Consider the following 17,389-nt stretch of genomic DNA (forward strand, 5'->3'; position numbering starts at 1 on the left):
GGTCTGTAGATGAGGGTGCCATGGAGGGTGGTGTTGGGACTGACCTGGATCTTGAAGTGAAGGTGTTCCAAGCCTGGTGATTGGTAGTCGGATCTGGTTGTGACGTGGAGGGAGTGTTTGTGGACGATGGCGATGCCTCCTCCTGGTCGGTTGCTGCGGTCCTTGTGGGAGATCTTGTATCCGTCGAGGATGGCGATGGCGATGTCAGGCATTGATGTGGTGTTCAGCCAGGTTTTGGTGAGGAAGGCAACGTCTGGGGAGGTGGAGTTGAGCAGGTTCCAGATTTCGACGGTGTGCTTGTAGACGGAGCGGGTGTTGAGAAGGATACAGTTGAGGTGGTTGTGGTTGTTTTTGTGTGAGGTGACTGGTGGGTTAGTGGTTCGGAGGGAGGAGAAGGAGCAGTTGCGGCAGGTGTAGGGTCCTATGGTGTTCGTCGGGGATGCATGGTGGCAGGCGGATGATCTATCGGTGTTGAGATGGAGAAGGGTGCTGGCGTCGTAGTGGCGGCAGTTGTAGGAGCCAGGGTTCCTGGCACTGGGTGCAGACGGGCACTGACAGGCTTGCCTTTGGCGAACCAGCGGTGCACCCGCCGCACGGGGGCACTACGCGGTCACGCAGCGACCTCCATTAAATAGGTGCCAGGAGGTGGGAGGGCTGTGAAACTGTGAGGCGGGGGGCAGTGCAGTGGCTGTAGAAAGAAAGTTAAGAAAGGTAGTTACCTGTGCTGTGTTGGGAGGCGGGGGGCAGGGCAGTGGCTGTGGCATGGTAGAGACAAGCAGAAGGAGAGCTGGCAGGAAGAAGCTGCTGTCTCAAAGTAAGGCAGCAGCGACCTCCATTAAATAGATACCAGGAGGTGGGAGGGCTGTGAGGCTGTGAAACGGGGGGCAGGGCAGTGGCTGTAGAAAGAAAGTTTAAAAAAGGGAGTTACCTGTGCTGTGTTGGGAGGCGGGGGCAGGGCAGTGGCTGTGGCATGGGAGAGACAAGCAGGAGGAGAGCAGGCAGGAAGAGGCTGCTGTCTCAATCTAAGGCAGCAGCGACCTCCATTAAATATGTGCTGAGAGGTTGGAGGGCTGTGAGGCTGTGAGGCGGGGGCAGGGCATTGGCGGAAGCGTTAAATAGAGCTTCAATCGTAATCTAGCCCTTTATGTTGAATATATGTCCCACGTGCCTATAATTTACTCCTCTGAACCTGTTAGTTTCTGCAGTGATATATGATGTATTGCAGTGTCTTTATCTATAAGGGATGCACACTGTTGTAAGATATGAAAGTTTATATCATGCTGTAGATTCATTTTTTTTATAACTCACCTAATGGTCCTGATTTTGTTATCCTCTGGAAGTACAGCTACATTTTCAATAGCTCTATATACAGTGCAGCAATTTAATATTTGATCCTAATGTATTTTCAGTTTAGACATTCCTTTTGTTTTTCAGCAATTTATATTTCCAGATTTATTGCAGATTTATTTCCATAGTATTAGTAGTATTCCTTTTGGTATAGGAGAAACTGTAGGCCTTTCAAAGTTATTAGTGCCTGAATATCTCATGCTTGACTCACTAATATTTATAGACAGTGCGTGAGTCATTAAATAATAGCTGTATCTGATGGCTGGCTGCTATGAGACTCCTTTTTGTATAAGGCACAAAATCTAACCTAACCTTGATCTCTGCTTTTACATCAAACTTTATTGTCCCAATCCCCACAAAAGTAGTTTAAATATAAATGCTGGCTTTCTTAGCCATAATCATGCTGACCTGAACCCCCTATTACAATTAACCTAATTTTAGTTACACCCGTAGTCATTGCTTTTTAATGGCTGTTCTGAATCCACTTTTGCAAAACAATCTCCAAGTGTGGTATAATGGCTAGTGAATTGCTTTCCCTTTTTAAAAGGGGAACTAGATCTTCTTTGGCAAGCTACAGAGGAGTAAATTCAACATACACAAGGCGAAAACTAATAGAGATGATTTTACTGTATTATATTCAAGTGTATCCTCATGAAAACAAGACTGTGAATTTAATTTAGGATAGGTGTATGAGACATAGATCTTTCCAAAATAACCAATTTGTTTTGCATGCATGCTGATGAGTTATCGAATAGGATATTATTGTACAAAATGAAAGGGAAAGTCTACTTAGAAACATAGAAACATAGATAATGATGGCAAATAAGAGCCATAGGCCCAGCAAGTGTGCCCTATATTTCCTAAAAGTATAAACATATCTGCTGGCCTTACTCGCTGCAGTACTACATTGTTTACTAAATTTACTTGAATTTTTTTATTGTTTAAAAATATAAATAATACCGTTATTACCCATTCCCCAGTTTTACACAACCAACACTGCTATATTAATATATGTTTAACCTCTATAATTACATTCTATCTAAGCCTCTGCAGATTGCCCCCTTATTTCAGTTTATTTTTTTTAAAAATTGCATTTTAGCCAATCAGTGCTGACTCATACATAACTCCAGGGAGCACAATGTTATCTATATGGCACACATGAACTATAACAGTCTAACTATGAAAAAACTTAAAAATTATAAGATGCTGCTTCGACATCTTAGAAATTAGTCTATGGGGTCAATTTACTAATGTGCGAGTGGAAATGTTACAATGTAGCGTATCATGTCCCCTGCACATCATACGCTGTCTGCATTTATCATTGCACCAGCAGTTCTGGTGAACTGCTGGTGCAATACCACCCCCTGCAGATTACGTACGGAGCTTGATAAATGAACCCCTATGAGCCTACCTAGGTTTAGCTTTCAACAAAGAATACCAAACGAACAAAGTAAATTTGATGATAAAAGTAAACTATAAAGTTTTTTAAAATTGCATGCCCTATGTGAATCATGAAAGTTTAATTTTGAGTTGAATGTTCCTTTAATGGACACACAATTATTGATAATAAGAGCACACAGATAACTATCTTGTTTAAAGTGATGGTAAATTCTAGCAATTTAAAAATTCTAGGATTTATCATCACTAAAAATAAAGGTGACCTTCATTCATTAGCTTAAAAACAAATTATGAATATGTCACCTCTTAGCCAATAGCCATTCTAGCCTACAGCATAGTGCCAATAGGCTACCATGGCTATTGACTAAGAGGTGGAAACATCACCTCATTGAAAAAACTGAGCTGTGCCGTGGACGGCCTGAGGCGCTTCGGTTATCATTGAAGCTGCATTGAAATATTCATAGTTTTTTTTTAAACTGATGAATGAAGGTCACCATTATTTTTAGTGATGGTAAATCCTAGCATTTTTGAAACGTTAGAATTTACCATCACTTTTAAAGGTACACTGAACCCAATTTTTTTTTTCGTGATTCAGATAGAGCATGCAATTTTAAGCAACCTTCTAATTTACTCCTATTATCAATTTTTCTTTGTTCTCTTGTTATCTTTATTTGAAAAAGAAGGCATCTAAGCTTCTTTTTTGGTTCAGACTCTGGACAGCACTCTTTTATTGGTGGATTAATTTATCCACCAATCAGCAAGAACAACCCAGGATGTTTACCAAAAATAGGCCGGCATCTAAACTTACATTCTTGCATTTCAAATAAAGATACCAAGAGAATGAAGAAAATGTGATAATAGGAGTAAATTAGAACGTTGCTTAAAATTTCATGCTCTATCTGAATCACGAAAGAAAAAATTGGGTTCAGTGTCCCTTTAAGTCAGGAAAGACAGAAACAGTTGTAGTAAATAGATCCTACTCAAATTGGACAAAAAATAAAAAATTGGGGTCCCTCAAAGAAAAGTGTAAGGTTCAATTATTATTAATGTTTTTATGAATGGCCTACCCTAGAGGAAGGAGTAGATAGCATCATTTCTATTTTTGCAGATGAAGAGGTACGACATCAATAAAGGCAATCAAACTCTGCATGAGGAGGTAGTGACTGAAAATATAGTAGATAACTTGAAAAAGGGCTTAGTTATATTTTTGACTAAACACAATCCAAGGATATGTTTGCTTGTATTAAATGGGTAGACCTTTCAAATGACTTACTGTCAGTTCATTTGGGTAGGTAGAATGACCTTTGTTTATCAAAATTCAACATTATCGGCTATGTTATGTATTGGTTATGTATTCAAGACAATATCTTTGTTAGAGAGGTATGTTTTTTTTGGAGAAATAAGGTCCTTTTATGTATGGATTGGAAACTTCTATCCACGCTATGGGCCTGATGATCAAAAAATTGCTGGCACAGAGATAAACCTTGCAAAATATTTTGGGGGCTTTTTGTGCCTTATATTGTAATATATGTGTCTCTCCTTTACATCCAGAACCCTGCATAGCTAAATAAACAACACTCAATCTAAGATTTGCCTTTATAAACTTGTTTGAGGAACCTTGCAGTACTGATAATTTTGCCTGAGCGGAGAGTTCCAAGATGACATAATGCACATTTTCATTTTTTTTCCCTTGAACATTATATAACTTCGAAATTGTTTAATCTATAAACCAACATTTTTCAGCTCTACAAGATTCCTCAGATTTTTTAAAATTAAACACTGGCTTTATTTCACAACCACTACAGGAGTTCATAATCCTTCCACTTCTATCAAGAGCAATCCTTACAATTCAGATTAGAGCTAGACTTTCCAGTCTGTGCTTATGATCATCATCTTCATATTTGCTTCTATTTTCAGAACACTGTGTCCCTACCTCTGCCCAATGGCTTTTCATCTTGCATCTTTACATTTTTGTGAAGTCCATATTATCTCATCTTTCAGAAACAGCTGATAGAGACTTTTTGATTTTTCATGATCAATGTTTTCTTTTGATACTTGCCCTGATATACAGTATGACTCTACTCTAAATACGTTCTAGTCTTTGTGTAGTTGCATCAAAAGCTCTTTATTTGTTTCTCTTTATTTGTTTCTTCTACACTGAGAAATATTAAATTCTGGCAATGAATCATCCACACTTTTCCATGTATTTGCTTAGACTTTTACATGTTGATTTTTTTTGGCCTTTGTGGTAATCCATATGTAGTTTGTCATGTCCCTCTAGATAAAGTGTTTCTTGACACTAACCTACAATAATGAAGTATGATGCACAGTATATTGTTAACTGTTTTGGGCTTACCTTTATTAAATTCTTTATATAAATATTGGACTTTAAATGTTTTTTCTTTACACTGCAGCAAGGAATCCATATCACATTTTTGATAATCTTATCTTCCTTAAATATTACTACGGCATAACACAGAGGGAAAGATCTCATCCCTGCTGTAGATATGAATCTAGTATAAATCCACGGCAAAAGCTATCTTTATCATAACAGCTCAGTTTGTATAACAGAATCATAATCAAATACCCATTTATTTATTTTTTATAAAAGTCTCTATCTGAGAATCATTAAATAATAGCAACTCTTTGCCCTGTTAGGAGATTTGTAACCTTTGCTACAGTAACACTGGTTTCAAAAAAAGTTTCAAAAGAATTTAAAATAATTATATTTTATTATTACATATTTTTTAATAAAACATATGTAGGATATATTATTTGAATTTTAGGCTGTGACAAAATGACATGGGCCGTCTGTACAATAGTTGGTTTCTCACTGCAGCTTTAGGCCGTTACAAGGAAAATTGCGGAGAATTTCATGATTTTAAGACAATTACAAAGTAATGTTTTTATACAGTGTAGTATTTTGAACTTAAAATCAAAATGTTGATCCTTTGGAAAAAATTAAATGTATTTGTGGCATAAATACATGTACATTTACATTGGGTTCTGTTATCATATTTATTTTTTTGATTGAAGTTTTAAATGATGGTTTAGCACCATTTTACCAAATCTAGCTAACTCTTCCATTTATCTTTTAATCTAGCTGTTTTAATGCAAGAATGTCCCAGACATTCTGTGAGTTTTAATATTTATTTGTTGTTATTTTTCCTATGGGCTTTGCACCCAGACTTGTAGTGAAAGTGAATGAAAGTCAATAGCTATTTTTTAGAAGCTATGAGTACTCTAGTAGTGCTGGAAAATGGTCCTTAAACATATAACAACTTAAGAGTCATATAAGTTTAAACACTGTGCAGCAGTGACGTGCAGTGAGGTCAGAAGCAGGTGAGGCACTGGCGAGGATATGCCTTCATTCTTTAGATATCCTTTGTTGAAGAAATAGCAATGTACATGGGTGAGCCAATCACATGAGGTATCTATTGTGCAGCCACCTAGCAGCAGCTACTGAGCACATTAAGATATGATTTTCAACTAAGGATATCAAGAGAATGAAGGAAATTAGCTGTTAGATGTAAATTGGACAGAAGGGGTGGGAGAGACAGGGAGAGAGAGATAGACAGAGAGACAGAGGGGGAGAGAGAGACAAAGAGACAGAGGAGAGAGAGAGAGAGACAAAGAGAGACAGAGGGTAGAGAGACAGACAAAGAGACCATGGGGGAGACACATAAGGATAGAGACAGAGGGGGTGGGAGAGACAGGGAGAGAGAGATGGATAGAGAGAGAGAGACAGAAAAAGAGAGAGAGAAGAGAGAGACACATAGGGGGAGAGAGAAAGAGAGACACAGAGGAGAGAGATACAGAGGGGGGGGGAGAAAGGGAGAGACAGAGGGGGAGGGAGAAAGGGAGAGACAGAGGGGGAGGGAGAGAGAGAGACAGAGGAGAGAGAGAGACAGAGGAGAGAGAGAGAGACAGAGGGGGGAGAGAGAGAAACAGAGGGGAGAGAAATACAGAGACAGAGGGGAGAGAGAGAGAGAGACAGAGGGGAGAGAGAGACAGAGACAGAGGGGAGAGAGAGACAGAGGGGGGAGAGAGAGAGACAGAGAGGAGAGAGAGACAGAAGGGAGAGAGAGAAAGAGAGACACAGAGGGAAGAGAGAGAGACAGACAGAGGGGAGAGAGAGAGAGACAGAGGGGGGAGAGAGAGACAGAGGGGGGAGAGAGAGACAGAGGGGGGGGGAGATAGAGATACAGGGGGGAGAGAGAGACAGAGGGAGAGAGAGAAAGAGAGAGAGAGAGAGAGAGAGAGACAGGGGGAGAGAGAGAGAGACAGGGGGGAGAGAGGGGGAGAGGGAAAAAGAGAGACACAGAGGGGAGGGAGAGAGACAGAGGGGAGAGAGAGAGACAGAGAGGAGAGAGAGGGGGAGAGAGAGAGGGGTAGGGATAGAGAGACAGAGGGGGGAGAGAGAGAGAGAGGGGGGAGAGATAGAGAGAGAAAGACAGAGGGGGAGAGATAGAGAGACAGGGAGAGAGAGAGAGAGAGAGAGAGAGACAGGGAGAGAGAGAAGAAAAAAAAAGTTGAAAAAAAAATTGAGAAAATAAAATTACACCAGCACCAGTACAAGTACCATAGTGTAACTTACTCTCTTAACTTACTCTCTCAAGCGGTGGCTGGCTCATCAGGATAAACAGTGTAGTAGAATTGATTACTTACCTAATGCCAACAACAAGTAACGGTCCTCAGCGGGTGCTGCTCCCTCCTTGGCTGCTTGACTCCACTGATTGCGTTGGATCTTCTTGGATCTTCTTCCTTCCAGCAGCCTGGCTTCTCACAGTGCACTAGTGTCCATGTGACTCGGCTGAGGGCTCCAAGGTCCCCTCCAGCACTTCCGCACACTGCTCCGCCTCATCAGCAGTCACGTGATGTGACTGAGAAGACTGCTGCTGATTGGCTCCCTGAGGCTGCTAGAAGAGCAGCCTCAAATGGGAGCATATGAGTAGCAATGGGCTCAGCTTTTAGGAACCAGTGGGTGGCGCTGGCTCAGTTGTGGCTCAGACAGGCATGTTGTGCAATGGATGGAGGGCAGCGGACCAGCTCACTGCCTACCTTCTATTACGCAACATGGATGATACCATGTAAGCCGGACCGGGGGGGGTGGAAAAAAATTTAACAATTTTTTTTATTTATTTTTTTAATAATAACAATTCTAAAAATAAATGTTTTTAGTCATTAGGACAGGTGAGGCACTGCCTCACCTGCCTTTAATGACTGCACATCACTGCTGTGCAGTTGTCTGTGAGTGCTGGTGAGTACCCAGGCTGTGAGTTTTGCAGCGACATGGGATGTATACCCAATCCAGTTTGAGAGTGCAGTTCATTTCAGTGTTTGTAAATAAGTGTATTATATATACAATAACACTGGTACCTATATTAAACAGTTAATTTTGTATATGAAGTTTGTACTCTCATAATATTTATGTTCATGACCATACATTTAGTATGGAGTACATTTCTGGGGACAAATTTTAAAAAAGTACATTGCAGAAATAGAAAAAGTTCAGAAAAAGGCAACAAAACTAATAAGGGGAAAGGTGAATTTAAACTATCGCAAAAGTTTAGCCAAATTGTGTCTGTCAGAAAAAAAGTGTTTGACAGCTGATATGATTACTTTATATATTGTAAATATATTCAAGTTCCATATACAGATTTGTTGAAAGAGCTGGTTATTCCAAGGCAGTTGTTTGTGCCTTGGAAAAACTTTTTTTAATGGTAAGAGCAATCAAATTGCCTAAGGAGACTACTAATACTAAAACTTAGACTAATTTGTAAAATTGCTTAGAAACATTTCTAAATACAGAATTCAAGGATATGTTTGCTTGTGCTATATTAGACTTTCTAATTGCGTAATGTAAGTTCAATTGTCAGCGTCTTTATTGTAAATCAGGTAGGTTGAACTCTATGACCTTCTGTCTTCTTTAATCCTCAAGCACTATGTTACTATTGTATTTTATCATGTAGCTAAACTTTGCTGCCCAAATACCTGAGTGATGAAATTTGTCAAGAGTCATATAGCTGGAATGAGTCACAGAGCTAACTGATTTCTTTAGTCTTAATTTGTTAGAGTGTTTCTAGTAGAAGTCTTTAACACACTAATCATGGGCATAAACTCCTGTCAGTTCTATTTAAATCAAAAGTACATTATTATAGTATCTTTTAGTTACTGTAAACATTTACCTACCCACATATCTGGAGCTGGTGCAATGATAAAGGCCAACAGCGTTTGCTGTCTGCATTTATCGTTGTGCAGCGGACATGATACGCTACATTGTATCATGTCCGCTCGCACTTACATAAATAGGCCCCCAAATATTAAGAATTTTGCAAAAAAAAGTTGACTGATTCATTGTTTAGGTGAGGATGAGTTGGAAGTAATTTAAAACTTGAATGTCATGCTACCCATGACTAGAGGTATCATCCCTAAACCCTAGCCACTAGTTGGCATCAGGTGAAGAGAAACTCATGTAATGGAATAGCCCTGACTGAATAGTAAAATAGATAGTCCAGAATAGTACCAAAGAACAGAAAAATGGGGCAATTCAAAGAATAACCCAGGCTGGAACAGTGCAGAATTGTTAGGCAAAAGGCAAAAAAACGGATCACAAGAAAGGATCAAAATCTGGATATGGTAGTAGATATACAAAAACAGTAGCAAGTGGATAATCAGGAAAACAGATTTATAGAATATCCAAAAGAGGATATAAATAGGGGGTGCAAAAAACTACCTACCAATAAAGTGTTTATAAAATTAATATAAAATTGCTAATACAAAAATGAACTAGTGGGAAATGATGTGAATAAATTAATAAACACAATTTGTGTATGATGTAAAAAATATATATGATATGTGAAATCAGGTAAAAATTAAAGTTCAGCTATGAAAAAGTTCAATATGGTGATACAGCAGCTCCCCTTTTAACCAACGGTGCACCGGTTCATCTGTAGAAAGAATAAAAACAAGATAAGGGTCGCCTCATCGTGTAACCATCCAAAAAAGGTGAAATTCTCAGAAATGATAAGAATGTACTCACAAGTGTATATGCACATAGAGTTCAAGTAGATGCAAAACGAGACAGCTAACCCTCAACAGCAGTCAGCACGCTGTGTCATGGGTTTCCTTGCAAACATAGCTGTAGATTTCTGATGTGTCTGCTCAAAACCCCAATTTGAATGAAGTTTGAGAATGCAGGTGAGATGTCTTCTCTTGTACTGAACTATAGGACCTAGCAGACATAACAAATTAGCTTGAACTAACACTCAATGCGAGGGCTGCTAAATATCAGAGATACAAACACCAAGGAAAAAGTTACCAGGCTTGCAACTGCAACTTTTTGATTTGTTCAGGACCCGGGTCTATGGGAGACATTTTGACACTCACATGGACAGTTCCTTTATTGACTCAAGACTGGTAATTTTTTTAGAATTACCCCCAGAAAGTGGAAATTCCCTCATTCAGTAACACCAATAAGGAAATGAAACACTGTGGCACAAAATAATTTCCTAAAAACCTTATTTGGTTTTTAAAAAAAAAATAACCCACAGAGGGCCAGATTATGAGTGGCGCAATATCGTCCCTAAAGGGGCAGATTTGCACATTTATGGACGCATGTTAAATAACCAGCCATTACAAGTGGCGGGTTAATGTGACCTCAAGTTCACGGTTTCACATTGTGCTAAGCATAATTAACTAGAGGTCAGACCACTGGTTAAAAATAAAAAGTTGCCCCAATTGCCCCCAAAATAAAAAGGACATTATATTAACATGTACAACAAATATGAGCATTTTTTTTAAAACTGTATGAAGCATTTAAAAGGGGTAAAGTGAGGGGATGTGGGGGTGCTTGAAAAAATAGGCACCTAAAGTGCCTTTACATGAAGGTCAAGAAGGGACTGTGTTTTCTCTATAAATATATGTACATGCTTATATACATATCTATTTATGTGTTAATATGTGTATATAGCAAAAACAAGGGGAGTAGGGGAGGGAACACAATAAATAATACACTTATATGGAAGGCGTAGTGTTAATAGTAAACTTACGTTCTTCTATGTCAAAATTAACCAGATCACCTCAAGTAGTTAGTAAGGTAGCCTGAAGTGGAGAGATTAGAGAATTTAGAGAAACAGCTAGTAAGGTCTCACAATTGAGTGTTCATTTTTGTTGGTGCATGACAGTCCCCTCAGGGTACACTTCAAATCTACTGATTTGTCTTATCATACAAGGTAACAAATATATACAGAAGGGGGGTCTCAAACCCCAAATGGTTACCAGTTGTCTTTGTGTGGTGTGGGTGATCTCATCTCTCTTGCTCGTTGTCGCTCCCAGTGCCGTCTGATCCAGCGTGCTCACTGGGGGAGTGTAAGGGGCGTCTACTGGTAACGGCCAATCAGGATTCTTCCTGTTTCATCCACCGCCGTCTGCCGTTCAAACCCTAAAATACTTCCAGACTTGTAGTGCAGCTGTATTGGTCACTGGGAGACACCCCCTCCAGGCAGGCAAACGGTCCTGTAGCAACGGCTACAAACCTGTAGTGATGGCTACAAGGTAGGCGAGTAATCAAACACTCGCCTAGATTTAGAGTTCTGCGTTAGCCGTCAAAACCAGTGTTAGGGGGTCCTAACGCTGGTTTTGTCCTACCGCTGGTATTTAGAGTCTTGTAGGTAAGGGTCTAACGCTCACTTTCCAGCTGCAACTTTTCCATACCGCAGATCCCCCTACGCCAATTGTGTATCCTATCTTTTCAATGGGATCTTTCTAACTCTGGTATTTAGAGTCTTGGCTGAAGTGAGCGTTAGAAATCTAACGACAAAACTCCAGCCGCAGAAAAAAGCCAGGAGTTAAGAGCTTTCTGGGCTAACGCCGGTTCATAAAGCTCTTAACTACTGTGCTCTAAAGTACACTAACACCCATAAACTACCTATGTACCCCTAAACCGAGGCCCCCCCACATCGCCGCCACTCTAATAAAAATGTTTAACCCCTAATCTGCCGACCGCACACTGCCGCAACCTACATTATCCCTATGTACCCCTAATCTGCTGCCCCTAACATCGCCGACACCTACATAATATTTATTAACCCCTAATCTTCCCCCCCCAACGTCGCCGCTACCTACTTACACTTATTAACCCCTAATCTGCTGACCTCACACCGCCGCCGCCTACATTATCGCTATGTACCCCTAATCTGCTGCCCCTAACACCGCCGACACCTACGTAATATTTATTAACCCCTAATCTGCCCCCCCCCCCCCCAACGTTGCCGCTAACTTACCTACAATTATTAAAACCTAATCTGCCGACCGGACCTCAACGCTACTCTAATAAATGTATTAACCCCTAAAGCTAAGTCTAACCCTAACACTAACACCCCCCTAAATTAAATATAATTTTAATCTAACAAAATAAAATAAATCTTATTAAATATATTATTCCTATTTAAAGCTAAATACTTACCTGTAAAATAAACCCTAATATAGCTACAATATAAATTATAATTATATTGTAGCTATTTTAGGATTAATATTTATTTTACAGGTAACTTTGTATTTATTTTAACCAGGTACAATAGCTATTAAATAGTTAATAACTATTTAATAGCTACCTAGTTAAAATAAATACAAAATTACCTGTAAAATAAATCCTAACCTAAGTTATAATTAGACCTAACACTACACTATCAATAAATTAATTACATACAAATACCTACAAATAAATACAATTAAATAAACTAACTAAAGTACAAAAAATAAAAAAGAACTAAGTTACAAAAAATAAAAAAATAATTTACAAACATTATATAAATATTACAACAATTTTAAGCTAATTACACCTACTCTAAGCCCCCTAATAAAATAACAAAGCCCCCCAAAATAAAAAAAAATGCCCTACCCTATTCTAAAATAAAAATTGAAAAGCTCTTTTACCTTACCAGCCCTTAAAAGGGCCTTTTGCGGGGCATGCCCCAAAGAAGTCTTCATCCAAGCGGGGGCTGAAGTCTTCATCCAAGCGGGGGCTGAAGAGGTCCATCATCCGGCTGAAGTCTTCTATCAAGCGGCATCTTCAATCTTCTTTCTTCCGGCTCCATCTTCATCCCGCTGATGCGGAACATCCATTCTGGCCGACGACTTCCCGACGAATGACGGTTCCTTTAAGGGACGTCATCCAAGATGGCGTCCCTCGAATTCCAATTGGCTGATAGAATCCTATCAGCCAATCGGAATTAAGGTCGTAAAAATTCTGATTGGCTGATTGAATCAGCAAATCAGATTCAAGTTCAATCCGATTGGCTGATTGGATCAGCCAATCAGAATGAGCTCACATTCTATTGGCTGATCGGAACAGCCAATAGAATGCGAGCTCAATCTGATTGGCTGATTGGATCAGCCAATCGGATTGAACTTGAATCTGATTGGCTGATTCCATCAGCCAATCAGAATTTTCCTACCTTAATTCCGATTGGCTGATAGAATCCTATCAGCCAAACGGAATTCGAGGGACGCCATCTTGGATGACGTCCCTTAAAGGAACCGTCATTCATCGGGAAGTCGTCGGCTAGGATGGATGTTCCCGCGTCGGCGGGATGAAGATGGATCCGGAAGAAAGAAGATTGAAGATGCCGCTTGATAGAAGACTTCAGCCGGATGATGGACCTCTTCAGCCCCCGCTTGGATGAAGACTTCAGCCCGATGATGGACCTCTTCAGCCCCAGATAGGAGGAAGACTTCGGACCCTCTTCGGGACGGATCAGTGATACCCGGCATGGTGAAGACAAGGTAGGAAGATCTTCAGGGGCTTAGTGTTAGGTTTATTTAAGGAGGGTTTGGGTTAGATTAGGGGTATGTGGGTGGTGGGTTGTAACATTGGGGGGGGTATTGTATGTTTTTTTTACAGGCAAAAGAGCTGTTTTCTTTGGGGCATGCCCCGCAAAAGGCCCTTTTAAGGGCTGGTAAGGTAAAAAAGCTTTTCAATTTTTATTTTAGAAAAGGGTAGGGCATTTTTTTATTTTGGGGGGCTTTGTTATTTTATTAGGGGGCTTAGAGTAGGTGTAATTAGCTTAAAATTGTTGTAATATTTTTATAATGTTTGTAAATTATTTTTTTATTTTTTGTAACTTAGTTCTTTTTTTATTTTTGTACTTTAGTTAGTGTATTTATTTGTAGGTATTTGTATTTAATTTATTCATTGATAGTGTAGTGTTAGGTATAATTGTAGATAATTGTAGGTAGTTTATTTAATTAATTTATTGATAGTGTTGTGTTAGGTTTAATTGTAACTTAGGTTAGGATTTATTTTACAGGTACTTTTGTAATTATTTTAACTAGGTAGCTATTAAATAGTTATTAACTATTTAATAACTATTGTACCTGGTTAAAATAAATACAAAGTTGCCTGTAAAATAAATATTAATCCTAAAATAGCTACAATATAATTATTATTTATATTGTAGCTATATTAGGGTTTATTTTACAGGTAAGTATTTAGCTTTAAATAGGATTAATTTATTTAATAAGATTTATTTTATTTAGTTAGATAAAAATTATATTTAAATTAGGGGGGTGTTAGGGTTAGACTTAGCTTTAAGGGTTAATACATTTATTAGAGTAGAAGTGAGGTCCGGTCGGCAGATTAGGGGTTAATAATTGTAGATAGGTAGCGGTGACGTTGGGGGGGCAGATTAGGGGGTAATAAATATAATATAGGGGTCAGCGGGGGTTAGGGGCAGCAGATTAGAGGTTCATAGGGATAACGTAGGTTGCGGCGGTGTACTGAGCGGCAGATTAGGGGTTAATAGTATAATGCAGGGGTCAGCGATAGCTGGGTCGGCAGATTAGGGGTTAATAAGTGTAAGGTTAGGGGTGTTTGGACTCGGGGTTCATGTTAGGGTGTTAGGTGCAGACTTAGGGAGTGTTTCCCCATAGGAAACAATGGGGCTCCGTTAGGAGCTGAACGCTGCTTTTTTGCAGGTGTTAGGTTTTTTTTCAGCTCAAACGGCCCCATTGTTTCCTATGGGGGAATTGTGCACAAGCACGTTTTTGAAGCTGGCTGCGTCCATAAGCACCGCTGGTATTGAGAGTTGCAGTGGCCGTAAATATGCCTGTACGCTCCCTTTTTGGAGCCTAACGCAGCCCTTCTGTGAACTCTAAATACCAGCGGTATTTAAAAGGTGCGTGGGAAAAAAAGCATGCGTAGCTAACGCGCCCCTTTGGCCGCAGAACTCTAAATCTAGCTGACTGGTTGCAAGATTAAGTCTGCTCCTTGAAGCTGGCAAACAGGAAAATCACAAGAAAGCGAAGAAAGGAGTGGCTTCCAGAGTATATCCTTAAAACTTTGCATTTATTTCAGCATAACATTACAACGTTAACAGAAAGTCCACAAGCTACACTCAGTAGCACACATATCAGCTGAAGAGAATGCTTATGCGTTTCAGTTTTAAAAAGCCATAATCATAGCATACTAGACTCGAAAAGGTACACAGTATTTAAAACCATAACATGCTGTCTATTGGTAAAAATCAAAGGAACTTCAGCTGAAAATTGTCTAGGTTGATTACTTGAATTGATAGAGTGACAACACAATTTTAGTATAAAAAACACATACATAGTAGGGCAATGGATATACATATAATTCATTATATGTCTAACACAGTAGTGGACATGCTTGTGCTTTATTACAAATTAATGTGCTAGGCTTCATTTGGAATTTAGAAAATATAGTTAATTTCATACATGTTATTTTTCAATATTCAGAAAAGTTTTCAAAAAAATATATACATATTTTATTCAATACTACCGCTTAACCAGACTGGACAGAGTACAAGGGATACTAAGAAGCACTACTAGCTAAAAAGAGGAAAAACAGAGAAAAAACACAAGAAAAAAAAAAGAAAGAAAAACAAAAGAAAGAAAAATAAATAAATAAACCAAAACAAAACAAAAACACCAAAACACAAGCTTAGACTATCCTAATCTGGACTTGAACCAGGGTCGGCTCTAAGGGGGGGCATTGGGGTTCCCCAAATGAAATGCTGTGCACCCCAGGGCAAAAGAAGTGATTTAAATTTTTTTTTTTTTTTTTACATTTTAAAAGTGACGGAACGTCCAGAGTCCCAAATGTCACATAAACCATTTGCAGCCACTGGACCCTGGAGATCCCCCACTTAGGAGGGCCCAGCTAATCTCTTTACTCTCCTCTATTTACAACCAGATAACAAATAAAGTTGCATTTCCCTGCTGGTGCTCTCACAGTTAACCTAGGACTTGCACTGCCCCTTCTCCTGCTAGCCCACTTACTACAGAGCTGAAGTGAGATGATGACATCATCAGACCTCTGCAGGAAGTGCTGGGAGAAGCTAACAGTCAGTGAGAGGGAAGGCAGAAGTAAGTTTGTGAAAACACAGCCGTATGACCAATGTATGTGTGAGAGTAGTATCCCTTCCCTATTGTGCATTATATCCTGGCAGCCACAGATAAAGAAGCAAATTGGGAATTCCTTGGTTTCCCCACTGCAGGTCACACAAAACAAGTGTGCATTGTGCCTGCTTTATCTGCAGTGATCAGTGTAAAATGTGTGTCAGATTATAGGTGCTCAAATACACACACTTCAAATGTAGCTGTGGGACAATGAGTGAAATAGCCTTATGTTTATTATTTACATGTTTCAAAACATCTCCTATTTGTCCCCAATAATGTTTTGTTATTTATATATATATATATATATATATATATATATATATATATATATATATATATATATATATATATTATATATACATATACACATACATACACACACAATACACACACTGTGTGTAAATTTATATATTGTTTGTGTGTGTGTGTATATATATATATATATATATATATATATATAGTGAAGATTGGAGTAGCTGTGTTAGTCCAGTAGATAGATGCTCAAAAAACAAAGTATTGCAGTATGCAGTGATACCTTTTTTATTGGACTAACATAATATTTAAAAGACAAGCTTTCGAGAGTTTTCCTCTCTTCCTCAGGTCTAAAGCAATACTGATCATTCTGATATAGATACACATCACATACAACAAATGGAAGGGAGGGAGGGGGGTGAGAGGGGGGTCATAAAAGCAGAGAATGTGTCTGAAGGAGAAAATAGCTGAGAACATCATCATCAAGCCGGCGGACAAGGGTGGATCAGTAGTTATCATGAATACCCAGGACTACACTACAGAAGGTTACAGACAGTTGTCTGATGTAAACTACTACAAAAAACTGGACACGGACCCCACCAAGGAATATTACACTGTCAGAGTCATTTAGGCAAAAGGGCTACAAGGAAAGGACAATATCTAAAAAAATCAAATCTGCCCTAAAAACACCACGGGAAAGACTCCTACAATACAAAGAAAAGGAAAACAAAACAAGAACCCCTCTAGTAGTCACTAGTAGTCACTTACAACCATACTCTGGAAGGAGTGCGCAAAATTATTAAAGAGCTACAACCACTAATTTCAGAGGACCCCACACTCAAAAAAATATTTCCTGAACCCCCCATACTAGCATTCAAACAACCGTCCTAACCTGAGACAGAGATTGGTCTGCAGCAAATTAACCACAGAACAGAAGCTTACACAGAATGGCACTGCACGATGCAACAAA

This window comes from Bombina bombina, chromosome 2 (genome assembly GCF_027579735.1).
Source record: "Bombina bombina isolate aBomBom1 chromosome 2, aBomBom1.pri, whole genome shotgun sequence".
Classification (NCBI taxonomy): Eukaryota; Metazoa; Chordata; class Amphibia; order Anura; family Bombinatoridae; genus Bombina; species Bombina bombina.